The sequence below is a fragment of the Magallana gigas genome, chromosome 5 (genome assembly GCF_963853765.1).
Source record: "Magallana gigas chromosome 5, xbMagGiga1.1, whole genome shotgun sequence".
NCBI lineage: Eukaryota > Metazoa > Mollusca > Bivalvia > Ostreida > Ostreidae > Magallana > Magallana gigas.
Window position 1 is genome coordinate 23,851,571 of NC_088857.1, and position 15,114 is coordinate 23,866,684.

General features: G+C 36.6%; 1 long non-coding RNA gene across 1 annotated transcript; it reads right to left on the reverse strand.

Annotated features, from left to right (window-relative positions):
* Window positions 1–6,167: 6,167 nt before the first annotated feature.
* Window positions 6,168–9,424, reverse strand: LOC136275873 (uncharacterized). Its single transcript, XR_010714372.1, has 3 exons — window positions 9,292–9,424; window positions 8,797–8,896; window positions 6,168–8,394 (listed from the first exon to the last, which is right to left on the reverse strand). It is a non-coding gene; the product is annotated as an uncharacterized lncRNA (long non-coding RNA).
* Between the last annotated feature and the right edge of the window lie 5,690 nt (window positions 9,425–15,114).

A 15,114-nucleotide genomic window follows, 5' to 3' on the forward strand; every position in this document is an offset into this window, starting at 1 on the left:
GGGACCATGATTTCTACAAACTAAAATCTACACTACCTGAGGATGCTTTCATTTGAATTTGAGCTTTCCTGGCGTCATAGTTTTTGAGAAGAAAGTTTAAAGATTTTCTCTATATATTCCTATGTAAAACTTGATCCCCCTACTGTGGCCCAACCCTACCCCCGGGGACCATGATTTTAAAAAACTAAAATCTACACTACCTGAATATGCTTCCATTTTAATGTCAGCTTTCGTGGCGTCATAGTTTTTGAGAAGAAAGTTTAAAGATTTTCTCTATATGTTCCTATGTAAAACTTGATCCTCCTACTGTGGCCCAACCCTACCCCCGGGGACCATGATTTGAACAAACTAAAATCTACACTACCTGATGATGCTTCCATTTTAATTTGAGCTTTCGTGGCGTCATAGTTTTTGAGAAGAAAGTTTAAAGATTTTCTCCATATATTCCTATGTAAAACTTGATCCTCCTACTGTGGCCCAACCCTACCCCCGGGGACCATGATTTGAACAAACTAAAATCTACACTACCTGAGGATGCTTCCATTTTAATTTGAGCTTTCCTGGCGTCATAGTTTTTGAGAAGAAAGTTTAAAGATTTTCTCTATATATTCCTATGTAAAACTTGATCCCCCTACTGTGGCCCAACCCTACCCCCGGGGACCATGATTTGAACTAACTAAAATCTACACTACCTGATGATGCTTCCATTTTAATTTGAGCTTTCGTGGCGTCATAGTTTTTGAGAAGAAAGTTTAAAGATTTTCTCTATATATTCCTATGTAAAACTTGATCCCCATACTGTGGCCCAACCCTAACTCCGGGGACCATGATTTGAACAAACAAAAATCTACACTACCTGAATATGCTTCCATTTTAACGTCAGCTTTCCTGGCGTCATAATTTTTGAGAAGAAAGTTTAAAGATTTTCTCTATATATTCCTATGTAAAACTTGATCCCCCTACTGTGGCCCAACCCTTCCCCCGGGAACCATGATTTGAACAAACTAAAATCTACACTCCCTGATGATGCTTCCATTTTTATTTGAGCTTTCCTGGCGTCATAGTTTTTGAGAAGAAAGTTTAAAGATTTTCTCTACATATTCCTGTGTAAAACATGATCCCCCTACTGTGGCCCTACCCTACCCCCGGGGACCATGAGTTGAACAAACAAGAATATTCACTTCCTGAGGATGCTTCCATTTTAATTTGAGCTTTCCTGGCGTCATAGTTTTTGAGAAGAAAGTTTAAAGATTTTCTCTATATATTCCTATGTAAAACTTGATCCCCCTACTGTGGCCCAACCATACCCCCGGGAACCATGATTTGAAGAAACTAAAATCTACACTACCTGAGGATGCTTCCATTTTAATTTGAGCTTTCCTGGCGTCATAGTTTTTGAGAAGAAAGTTTAAAGATTTTCTCTACATATTCCTATGTAAAACTTGATCCCCCTACCTCGGCCCTACCCTGCCCCCATGGACCATGATTTGTACAAACAAGAATATTCACATGCTGAGGATGCTTCCTTTTTAATTTCAGCTTTCCTGGCGTCATAGTTTTTGAGAAGAAAGTTTAAAGATTTTCTCCATATATTCCTATGTAAAACTTGATCCCCCTACTGTGGCTCTAACCTACCCCCGGGGACCATGATTTCTACAAACTAAAATCTACACTACCTGAGGATGCTTTCATTTGAATTTGAGCTTTCCTGGCGTCATAGTTTTTGAGAAGAAAGTTTAAAGATTTTCTCTATATATTCCTATGTAAAACTTGATCCCCCTACTGTGGCCCAACCCTACCCCCGGGGACCATGATTTTAAAAAACTAAAATCTACACTACCTGAATATGCTTCCATTTTAATGTCAGCTTTCGTGGTGTCATAGTTTTTGAGAAGAAAGTTTAAAGATTTTCTCTATATGTTCCTATGTAAAACTTGATCCTCCTACTGTGGCCCAACCCTTCCCCCGGGGACCATGATTTGAACAAACTAAAATCTACACTACCTGAGGATGCTTCCATTTTAATTTGAGCTTTCGTGGCGTCATAGTTTTTGAGAAGAAAGTTTAAAGATTTTCTCCATATATTCCTATGTAAAACTTGATCCTCCTACTGTGGCCCAACCCTACCCCCGGGGACCATGATTTGAACAAACTAAAATCTACACTACCTGAGGATGCTTCCATTTTAATTTGAGCTTTCCTGGCGTCATAGTTTTTGAGAAGAAAGTTTAAAGATTTTCTCTATATATTCCTATGTAAAACTTGATCCCCCTACTGTGGCCCTACCCTACCCCCGGGGACCATGATTTGAACAAACTAAAATCTACACTACCTGAGGATGCTTCCATTTTAATTTGAGCTTTCCTGGCGTCATAGTTTTTGAGAAGAAAGTTTAAAGATTTTCTCTATATATTCCTATGTAAAACTTGATCCCCCTACTGTGGCCCAACCCTACCCCCGGGGACCATGATTTGAACTAACTAAAATCTACACTACCTGATGATGCTTCCATTTTAATTTGAGCTTTCGTGGCGTCATAGTTTTTGAGAAGAAAGTTTAAAGATTTTCTCTATATATTCCTATGTAAAACTTGATCCCCATACTGTGGCCCAACCCTAACTCCGGGGACCATGATTTGAACAAACAAAAATCTACACTACCTGAATATGCTTCCATTTTAACGTCAGCTTTCCTGGCGTCATAATTTTTGAGAAGAAAGTTTAAAGATTTTCTCTATATATTCCTATGTAAAACTTGATCCCCCTACTGTGGCCCAACCCTTCCCCCGGGAACCATGATTTGAACAAACTAAAATCTACACTCCCTGATGATGCTTCCATTTTTATTTGAGCTTTCCTGGCGTCATAGTTTTTGAGAAGAAAGTTTAAAGATTTTCTCTACATATTCCTGTGTAAAACATGATCCCCCTACTGTGGCCCTACCCTACCCCCGGGGACCATGAGTTGAACAAACAAGAATATTCACTTCCTGAGGATGCTTCCATTTTAATTTGAGCTTTCCTGGCGTCATAGTTTTTGAGAAGAAAGTTTAAAGATTTTCTCTATATATTCCTATGTAAAACTTGATCCCCCTACTGTGGCCCAACCATACCCCCGGGAACCATGATTTGAAGAAACTAAAATCTACACTACCTGAGGATGCTTCCATTTTAATTTGAGCTTTCCTGGCGTCATAGTTTTTGAGAAGAAAGTTTAAAGATTTTCTCTACATATTCCTATGTAAAACTTGATCCCCCTACCTCGGCCCTACCCTGCCCCCATGGACCATGATTTGTACAAACAAGAATATTCACATGCTGAGGATGCTTCCTTTTTAATTTCAGCTTTCCTGGCGTCATAGTTTTTGAGAAGAAAGTTTAAAGATTTTCTCCATATATTCCTATGTAAAACTTGATCCCCCTACTGTGGCTCTAACCTACCCCCGGGGACCATGATTTCTACAAACTAAAATCTACACTACCTGAGGATGCTTTCATTTGAATTTGAGCTTTCCTGGCGTCATAGTTTTTGAGAAGAAAGTTTAAAGATTTTCTCTATATATTCCTATGTAAAACTTGATCCCCCTACTGTGGCCCAACCCTACCCCCGGGGACCATGATTTTAAAAAACTAAAATCTACACTACCTGAATATGCTTCCATTTTAATGTCAGCTTTCGTGGTGTCATAGTTTTTGAGAAGAAAGTTTAAAGATTTTCTCTATATGTTCCTATGTAAAACTTGATCCTCCTACTGTGGCCCAACCCTTCCCCCGGGGACCATGATTTGAACAAACTAAAATCTACACTACCTGAGGATGCTTCCATTTTAATTTGAGCTTTCGTGGCGTCATAGTTTTTGAGAAGAAAGTTTAAAGATTTTCTCCATATATTCCTATGTAAAACTTGATCCTCCTACTGTGGCCCAACCCTACCCCCGGGGACCATGATTTGAACAAACTAAAATCTACACTACCTGAGGATGCTTCCATTTTAATTTGAGCTTTCCTGGCGTCATAGTTTTTGAGAAGAAAGTTTAAAGATTTTCTCTATATATTCCTATGTAAAACTTGATCCCCCTACTGTGGCCCTACCCTACCCCCGGGGACCATGATTTGAACAAACTAAAATCTACACTACCTGATGATGCTTCCATTTTAATTTGAGCTTTCGTGGCGTCATAGTTTTTGAGAAGAAAGTTTAAAGATTTTCTCTATATATTCCTATGTAAAACTTGATCCCCATACTGTGGCCCAACCCTAACTCCGGGGACCATGATTTGAACAAACAAAAATCTACACTACCTGAATATGCTTCCATTTTAATGTCAGCTTTCCTGGCGTCATAATTTTTGAGAAGAAAGTTTAAAGATTTTCTCTATATATTCCTATGTAAAACTTGATCCCCCTACTGTGGCCCAACCCTTCCCCCGGGAACCATGATTTGAACAAACTAAAATCTACACTCCCTGATGATGCTTCCATTTTAATTTGAGCTTTCCTGGCGTCATAGTTTTTGAGAAGAAAGTTTAAAGATTTTCTCTACATATTCCTGTGTAAAACATGATCCCCCTACTGTGGCCCTACCCTACCCCCTGGGACCATGAGTTGAACAAACAAGAGTATTCACTTCCTGATGATGCTTCCATTTTAATTTGAGCTTTCGTGGCGTCATAGTTTTTGAGAAGAAAGTTTAAAGATTTTCTCTATATATTCCTATGTAGAACTTGATCCCCCTACTGTGGCCCAACCATACCCCCGGGAACCATGATTTGAAGAAACTAAAATCTACACTACCTGAGGATGCTTCCATTTTAATTTGAGCTTTCCTGGCGTCATAGTTTTTGAGAAGAAAGTTTAAAGATTTTCTCTACATATTCCTATGTAAAACTTGATCCCCCTACTGTGGCCCTACCCTGCTCCCGGGGACTATGATTTGAACAAACTAAAATCTACACTTCCTGTTGATGCTGCTTCCATTTTAATTTGAGCATTCCTGGCGTCATAGTTTTTGAGAAGAAAGTTTAAAGATTTTCTCTATATATTTCTGTGTAAAACTTGATCCCCCCACTGCGGCCCTACCCTACCCCGGGGACCATGATTTCATCAAGCTAAAATCTACACTCCCTGAGGATGCTTCCATTTTAATTTGAGCTTTCGTGATGTCATAGTTTTTGAGAAGAAAGTTTAAAGATTTTCTCTATATATTCCTGTGTAAAACTTGATCCCCATACTGTTGCCCAACCCTAACCCCGGGAACCATGATTTGAACAAACAAAAATCTACACTACCTGAATATGCTTCCATTTTAATGTCAGCTTTCCTGGCGTCATAATTTTTGAGAAGAAAGTTTAAAGATTTTCTCTATATATTCCTATGTAAAACTTGATCCCCCTACTGTGGCCCAACCCTTCCCCCGGGAACCATGATTTGAACAAACTAAAATCTACACTCCCTGATGATGCTTCCATTTTTATTTGAGCTTTCCTGGCGTCATAGTTTTTGAGAAGAAAGTTTAAAGATTTTCTCTACATATTCCTGTGTAAAACATGATCCCCCTACTGTGGCCCTACCCTACCCCCTGGGACCATGAGTTGAACAAACAAGAATATTCACTTCCTGAGGATGCTTCCATTTTAATTTGAGCTTTCCTGGCGTCATAGTTTTTGAGAAGAAAGTTTAAAGATTTTCTCTATATATTCCTATGTAGAACTTGATCCCCCTACTGTTGCCCTACCCTACCCCCGGGGACCATGATTTGAACAAACTAAAATCTACACTACCTGAGGATGCTTCCATTTTTATGTGAGTTTTCGTGGCGTCATAGTTTTTGAGAAGAAAGTTTAAAGATTTTCTCTATATATTCCTATGTAAAACTTGATCGCCCTACTGTGGTCCTACCCTACCCCCGGGGACCATGATTTGAATAAACTAGAATATTCACTTCCAGAGGATGCTTCCATTTTAATTTGAGCTTTCCTGGCGTCATAGTTTTTGAGAAGAAAGTTTAAAGATTTTCTCTATATGTTCCTATAAAAAACTTGATTCCCCTACTGTGGCCCAACCCTACCCCCGGGGACCATGATTTGAACAAACAAGAATATTATCTTCCTGAGGATGCTTCGATTTAAATTTGAGCTTTCCTGGCGTCATAGCACTGGATGAAATGTCTGGTTTCAGCGCTGCGGAAACCCTTTGGAAACTCTGCGGAAACTTAAGGTTACTTTAAGTTTCCGACAGGTTTCAGCACGGAAACTTCAAGTTTCATTAAGTTTCCGCAGTGCTGAAACTTAGGCTGTCCATGAATCCAAATGGTTTCCGCAACGGAAACTTACTGAAACTTGAAGTTTCTGCATAGTTTCAATCTCCATATACGTTTGGGATACATATTGTTTACAAATGGTTTCCGCGAAGGAAACTTACTGAAACTTGAAGTTTCTGCATAGTTTCAACCTCCATATACAATTGGGATACATATTGTTTACAAAGGGTTTCCGCGACTGAAACTTACTGAAACTTTTTATATTTTTGCTTTCACAAAAGCTGAGCAAGGTTTCTACTTTATGTAAAAACAAAACAATTTCAAACAGTTCCAAATTTATTTTGTTCAAAAATCTGAAATTGTTTCCAATAATAAATAAAATACAGCCAAGATACAATAATGGATTAACATCCATATGGCAATTCCCTTATTAGGGACTTTTATTTAAAAAATGATAAAATTGCACAAGAAAAAAAAAACTCCCATAGAAATCTTTACATTTGTATTTTTTTTTCATCTCGATTAAATGCCTATTAAATCTCCCTTTAAAAATGCAACAAAGATCTTACTTTTTTAAGAATATGAATGCAGTTTACAAAATAACTGCATGTACATGAATAAACAAAGAAAACTTCATTGTTACATGAACATGATACACTTGTCACAATTTGTTTTGAACTACAATGAATATGTACACCATAAAATATTTTTGAAAAGTCTAAAGTATCCATCTTTAGTAAAAAAAAAAAAAAAATACACTACAAGATAATAGTTGACTCTAGAGGTATGACCCAGATTTGATTTGAATATGTATGTCAATAAATTCCAAAATGAGGTCAAAGTGACCCACTTACAAGTTGGGATAAACCTTTTCTTTGTGAGTAATATAATCTAATGTTTTACACTAGAACAGGATTTGATATCATTTATTTGATAATCCATTAAGTCCAAAGTGAACTTCTCATTTCCACCCATGATGTACCAACTGATCAGATTTTAATATCATAAGCCTGTCAGTATTTAATAGATGACCCAGAGGGAGATATGAAAAGCTTGTTGGCCAATAAAAAGCTAACAATGGAGCAGTCTGTCAAATCATGTGCGAAAATATGATGTACACATTTGATTAATTATGCTGATTGCAACACACTTCATTCCTGATGAATATTCTTCTTTACACACGGTTTACCTTTCTACATTTCACTACTTTACCTACATTAATATTTTTAAATCCAAGACATGAAGTAAAATATACATTGTTAATATATGTCAAGTATTACTACATGTACATGTACTTGCTATCTGTAGCATGAATGTATAAAATACAAAGTATCACACAGATCATTCACCTTACAATTCTCATCAATACCAGCATTTTACTTATGATATAAAAGCTAATTCCAATATTAGTTACATAACACAGATTAAAATAAAACCCACATGGAAACAACTTTCCATGCAAGTAATTTTGTTATATAAAAATTGTAATACATGGGGTATATGTTGTCTTTATATATTTTCATATACGACATAATTGAATATTGTTTGGTGTATTTTATCATTTCTATGACCCATGCATTCATCTCCTAATACACTTATCAACTTGGAGGTGTGAGGATATATGTTACATGGAGTCTAATATTTTATGCAATATTTGCAAATATATAACAAATTATTTAAGAAAATGAAAGTTAATATCTGCAAGGTCTAATCAATCATTTAATAAGTCAAAACCATGTGATTTTCTAAGATTCTAGCTTACAGACAGACATTGTAATATACTGGTATTTGATCATATAAAAAAAGTACTTTTATAGTACATAGATTTTTTGCAATGAGAATACTTTACAGTTAAAAAGTCTTGTTCTGCAGAGGTTTAGTCGGGTCGTAGAGATGTGTCCATTGGAATCAATAAGGAGTGTCCTTGGCTGTTGTTGATGTAACCTGAGTCGTAGTTTATGGAAATAGGCCTTTTTGGGGGATTTTCGAGCATTGTCCAGACGGGTGAAGCACTCATATGATCACATCATGGTTACAGCAAACTTAGTAGTTCTGGACAGTGGTAGCATTAAAATTCTTCTACTTGCGATGAACTTGTTCCTTTAACTGGGCTGTACTTTATGTCTGTTCTATTTATCTTAAATAAGAAAAATAAAGTTTCATTTAGATTTTTAAACAATAAACATTCAGCCTAACATGTATTAAAAGCATTCTGAATAAAATTGTGAATACAGAAGCTACTATGCAATTGCCAGTTGCTGTTTAAACTATGTCATATAATGACTACAGTAGTATCTGGTCTAAAATGTTTCTTTTTATATTTGAAGCAATGTTATTTTTATTTTGATTCAATTATTGTTTGTTGAAGAATGGAAAAACTTATCAACAATAAGTGTGTTTCACCACCACCACCACCCCCCCCCATCAACCTCCTTTTCAAGAACTTAGACCTGGATTTCCCAAAAATTACTACAGTCAATTATAAACATCCAACACATGTATAAGTTAATGGTGAAAATAATCAATTTCAAAGCAATACCTTGCGTTCACATCGTCCAGCTGGTCAAAACATTCACCCGAATCACCGAACAGAGGATGCAACTAATCACCGAAAACATTGACTTTGTATGCTGTCAATGCTGAAAAAGAAAAACGTAAAAGATTTCATTTTCCGGATTTAATTGATAATTTTTTTTTAATATTTACGTTACATTTAGAGTTTGTAAATTGTATATTGTGCGAAAGATTCATTGTTCGTCTTGTTTACCAACCAAGCATTCATATATTAGGGACGTTTATATAATTATGTATACCCTGGATAATCTTGATTATCATGCATTTAAAGTTGGTTAATGGTTAACTTGGTCAAAACGTATATTTTAAAGAGATACGGTGATAAAAATTAAAATGCCGAACCAAGTTTGAAAAAATGACGCCATCTTGATTTGATGGCGCGAGATCTCGTTTACAAATGAGAGATAAATTAGAGCCTTGAAAATGTTATTGGGAGTATCTATATTGTGAATTTAGTTACCTTGACATGAGTTCTTCGATCCTGCATTATCTCCTTGTTGTACAGGCTATTAATGCTTCTCAATTCTCCATTTTACAACAGCACCTTCTTGTCCATTTTAACCTTCGCTCGGAATCATAGTGCGCCAATACTGACCAATCAGATCCCGCTAAATCTTGGAAAAGTGCATCTTGGGATAGTTTAAAATAAATAATGTTTAATCAAAATTATCATTTTTTACCGAATAGTATACTTTTTACATGTATATTTATTTTAAATAAGAACTGTCGGAGTCAGTGTTTCCTGGTTAAATACGACAAAGAATTGGCGTGTGTTTGTTATAATTGTATTTGTAACACTTGATTAACAAAAAAAATGGCCGACCGTTTGTTTACAAATGTCTAATGAAATTAAACAAATTCTAATGAGACATATGTATCAGATTTTGTCTTTAACTATATTTTATTTACATGTACTTATGGTTTTGCCAAACTAAATATGATAGAGCCATAGCCTATATAGTTTACTGACAAATTAGTCTCGACTTGTCCAATTTTCACCGCGATTCTAAGCACGGTTATATTCTTATTCAAAATATAGAGGTGTGAAAATATTATGTTCATCACAGAGCAGGTTCTGCATGAACACACAGAAATCACAAATATAATTAGATGCCGATCAATTAACGGGGTCCGGTTAACAGCGTTCACCCGTACGGTCAATTTACAACTACGATGAATTGATGGCAATTATTTTACAGTTACACATGTGCACTGATTGGTCATACGATGAACAGTACGTTGAGAATACTTATGAAATTAAAATACAAACGCGTTAAACAAGCCGGGAAGTAAGACGTACACGTCGGACTGATATACATGTATAAACAAAATATAATTTTAATTATTTGGTATACTTTCTACATCAAATGTATACGAATGTATAATCAAATTTTAAAAATGGGATTAAAATCACGTGCACCAGATGGCTAGTGCTGGATTTTAAACTGATTTTGTAATATAACGTATAACTTCAGTAAAATTATAAATAATGCTTATTATATCTTAAAACAGAAACATGTGCATGTTTCATAAACATGTATTAATATCTGTGTTTACAATACAGAAAGTAAATACAAAGTATATAGAAATGCACGAATCACATAGGCGTCGGAACCGGGGGGGGGGGGGGGGGGGGAGGAGGGGGCTGGGGGGGGGGGGGGCTTAGTGCAAAGTTAGACTGAACCATTAGGCACATAGCCCCCCCCCCCCCCCCCACTTTTTCTCGCCGGAGATGTAATTGTTCCTAAATATACATGTACCATGAAAGATTGAGAAGTTGGAGTAATAGGCATACTACCCCCCCCCCTCCCTCCCCCCCGGCACGGATTAGGAATTTCATGATTTTGGGGAAAAAAATTAGGTAGGGAAATTTATTTTCCGAAGTATATAGTATAGGTATACCCCCCCCCCCCCCCCCCCCACGGATTAGGATTTTCATGATTTTGGGAATTAGGGATTTTCCTCAATATTTCTGAGGATTAGTCTAGCCCCCCCCCCCCCCCCCACTTTCAATTTGTAGTAAAGTCTGAAATGCATGTAAATAAACAATTATTATATTAGACTCAAACTCCAAGTGGGTTTTACTTGTTATTATCAACTGTAGAATTAAAAAAAAATGTGTACATGTGTTGGCGTGGTATTAAAAAAGAAACGAATTAGATCTAAACTTCAGGTTGTACGAATATTTGGTATGATTTGTAAAAATTTACAACGACTTTACCTTAATTTGTTTGCTTAATTAGTTACTGTACCTCAAGGCTCATTCAAATGATAACTAAAGGATTTAAGAAGAAGTCTTACAATAGGTATATCAATTAATGAGTGTATTAAGTAAAACACTTCTTCATACACTGTTTGCGATATACAACTAGCTAGATTTTTTTTTACTAAATAATTATAATTTACTTACCAGTTTTACTAACTCAGGTACACACAAATTGAAAAAAAATTCCTGCCGGGCTCCAGTTATAAACTCACGCTTCGTACTGTGTATATGTTATGTAACAGTCTTTTGTTCACCCCTGACAGAAAAAAAACCCTGCAATCCACACAGAATATACAGGAAAATCACAGAGGAGGTCACCTGGACAAAGAATGTATACAGATGTATACACGTGCCCGAGTACCTAAGATTAATGATTTCATCATATGCATTTAACAAGATCAGACATCATTTTTTCTTTTCAAATTCAATTAATTACTTAGTAAGATTCTTAATCGCCTTATTTTCCACATTTGAAGATAGTTACATGTATACATATAGTTTCAGTCACGCTGAAACCTTACTATACATTTTAGTATGTACGGATTCATTATCATTAGGCTAGAATTAAACTTAAACCTGTTAAAAATAAATGATATCACTATTAAACTCAAATCAATTTTAGTAATAGTTTCAGCAATGCGTAAACCATTTGGAATCTTAACTTAAAGTTTCAGCATACTGAAACCTAGCGGAAATGTTCTGAAACTGATTGATATTTCCATAATAATTTACACAACTTTTCACACGATTCAAATTTAGTTTCCGCATTGCGGAAACCATCAGGAATCTTAGACTAAAGTTTCTGCTGACTGAAACCTAACGGATACTTGCTGAATCGATATAATGGTTTCCGCATTGCGGAAACTATACATGTAACTTCAACTTCAAGTTTCAGCAAGGTTTCCATATAGTTTCAGTTTTGCTGAAACTTGATTTTTCATCCAGTGTAGTTTTTGAGAAGAAAGTTTAAAGATTTTCTCTATATATTCCTATGTAAAACTTGATCCCCCTACTGTGGCCCAACCCTACCTTCGGGGACCATGATTTTAAAAAACTAAAATCTACACTACCTTAGGATGCTTCAATTTTAATTTGAGCTTTCCTGGCGTCATAGTTTTCAAGAAGAAAGTTTAAAGATTTTCTCAATATATTCCTATGTAAAACTTGATCCCCCTACTGTGGCCCAACCCTACCCCCGGGGACCATGATTTGAACCAACTAAAATCTACACTACCTGAGGATGCTTCCATTTTAATTTGAGCTTTTCTGGCGTCATAGTATTTGAGAAGAAAGTTTAAAGATTTACTCTATATCTTCCTATGTAAAACTTTATCCCCCTACTGTGGCCCTACCCTACCCCCGGGGACCATGATTTGAACAAACTAAAATCTACACTACCTGAAGATGCTTCCATTTTAATTTGAGCTTTCCTGGCGTCACAGTTTTTGAAAAGAAAGTTTAAAGATTTTCTGTATATATTCATATGTAAAACTTGATCCCCCTACTGTGGTCCTACCGTACCCCCGGGGACCATGATTTAAACAAACTAGAATATTCATTTCCTGAGGATGCTTCCATTTTAATTTGAGCTTTCCTGGTGTCTTAGGTTTTGAGAGGAAAGTTTAAAGATTTTCTCTATATATTCCTGTGTAAAACTTGATGTCCCTACTGTGGCCCAACCCTACCCCCGGGGACCATGATTTGAACCAACTAAAATCTACACTACCTGAGGATGCTTCCATTTTAATTTGAGCTTTCGTGGCGTCATAGTTTTTGAGAAGAAAGTTTAAAGATTTTCTCTATATATTCCTATGTAAAACTTGATCCCTATACTGTGGCCCAACCCTAACTCCGGGGACCATGATTTGAACAAACAAAAATCTACACTACCTGAATATGCTTCCATTTTAATGTCAGCTTTCCTGGCGTCATAATTTTTGAGAAGAAAGTTTAAAGATTTTCTCTATATATTCCTATGTAAAACTTGATCTCCCTACTGTGGCCCAACCCTTCCCCCGGGAACCATGATTTGAACAAACTAAAATCTACACTACCTGTTGATGCTGCTTCCATTTTAATTTGAGCTTTCCTGGCGTCATAGTTTTTGAGAAGAAAGTATAAAGATTTTCTCTACATATTCCTGTATGAAACATGATCCCCCTACTGTGGCCCTACCCTACCCCCGGGGACCATGAGTTGAACAAACAAGAATATTCACTTCCTGAGGATGCTTCCATTTTAATTTGAGCTTTCCTGGCGTCATAGTTTTTGAGAAGAAAGTTTAAAGATTTTCTCTATATATTCCTATGTAAAACTTGATCCCCCTACTGTGGCCCAACCATACCCCCGGGAACCATGATTTGAAGAAACTAAAATCTACACTACCTGAGGATGCTTCCATTTTAATTTGAGCTTTCCTGGCGTCATAGTTTTTGAGAAGAAAGTTTAAAGATTTTCTCTACATATTCCTATGTAAAACTTGATCCCCCTACTGTGGCCCTACCCTGCCCCCGGGGACTATGATTTGAACAAACTAAAATCTACACTAACTGTTGATGCTGCTTCCATTTTAATTTGAGCTTTCCTGGCGTCATAGTTTTTGAGAAGAAAGTTTAAAGATTTTCTCTATATATTCCTGTGTAAAACTTGATCCCCCTACTGCGGCCCTACCCTACTCCGGGGACCATGATTTCATCAAGCTAAAATCTACACTCCCTGAGGATGCTTCCATTTTAATTTGAGCTTTCGTGGCGTCATAGTTTTTGAGAAGAAAGTTTAAAGATTTTCTCTATATATTCCTGTGTAAAATTTGATCCCCATACTGTGGCCCAACCCTAACCCCGGGGACCATGATTTGAACAAACAAAAATCTACACTACCTGAATATGCTTCCATTTTAATGTCAGCTTTCCTGGCGTCATAATTTTTGAGAAGAAAGTTTAAAGATTTTCTCTATATATTCCTATGTAAAACTTGATCCCCCTACTGTGGCCCAACCCTTCTCCCGGGAACCATGATTTGAACAAACTAAAATCTACACTCCCTGATGATGCTTCCATTTTAATTTGAGCTTTCCTGGCGTCATTGTTTTTGAGAAGAAATTTTAAAGATTTTCTCTACATATTCCTGTGTAAAACATGATCCCCCTACTGTGGCCCTACCCTACCCCCGGGGGCCATGAGTTGAACAAACAAGAATATTCACTTCCTGAGGATGCTTCCGTTTTAATTTGAGCTTTCCTGGCGTCATAGTTTTTCAGAAGAAAGTTTAAAGATTTTCTCTATATATGCCTATGTAAAACTTGATCCCCCTACTGTGGCCCAAACATACCCCCGGGAACCATGATTTGAAGAAATTCAAAATCTACACTACCTGAGGATGCTTCCATTTTAATTTGAGCTTTCCTGGCGTCATAGTTTTTGAGAAGAAAGTTTACAGATTTTCTCTACATATTCCTATGTAAAACTTGACCCCCCTACTGTGGCCCAAGCCTACCCCCGGGGACCGTGATTTGAACAAACAAGAATATTAACTTCCTGAGGATGCTTCCATTTTAATTTGAGCTTTCCTGGCGTCATAGTTTTTGAGAAAAAAGTTTAAAGATTTCCTGGCGTCATAGTTTTCAAGAAGAAAGTTTAAAGATTTTCTCTATATGTTCCTATGTAAAACTTGATTCCCCAACTGTGGCCCAACCCATACCCCCGGGGACAATGATTTGAACAAACAAGAATATTATCTTCCTGAGGATGCTTCGATTTGAATTTGAGCTTTCCTGGCGTCATAGTTTTTGAGAAGAAAGTTTAAAGATTTTCTCTATATATTCCTATGTAAAACTTGATCCCCCTACTGTGGCCCAACCCTACCCCCGGGGACCATGATTTTAAAAAACTAAAATCTACACTACCTGAATATGCTTCCATTTTAATGTCAGCTTTCGTGGCGTCATAGTTTTTGAGAAGAAAGTTTAAAGATTTTCTTTATTTGTTCCTATGTAAAACTTGATCCTCCTACTCTGGC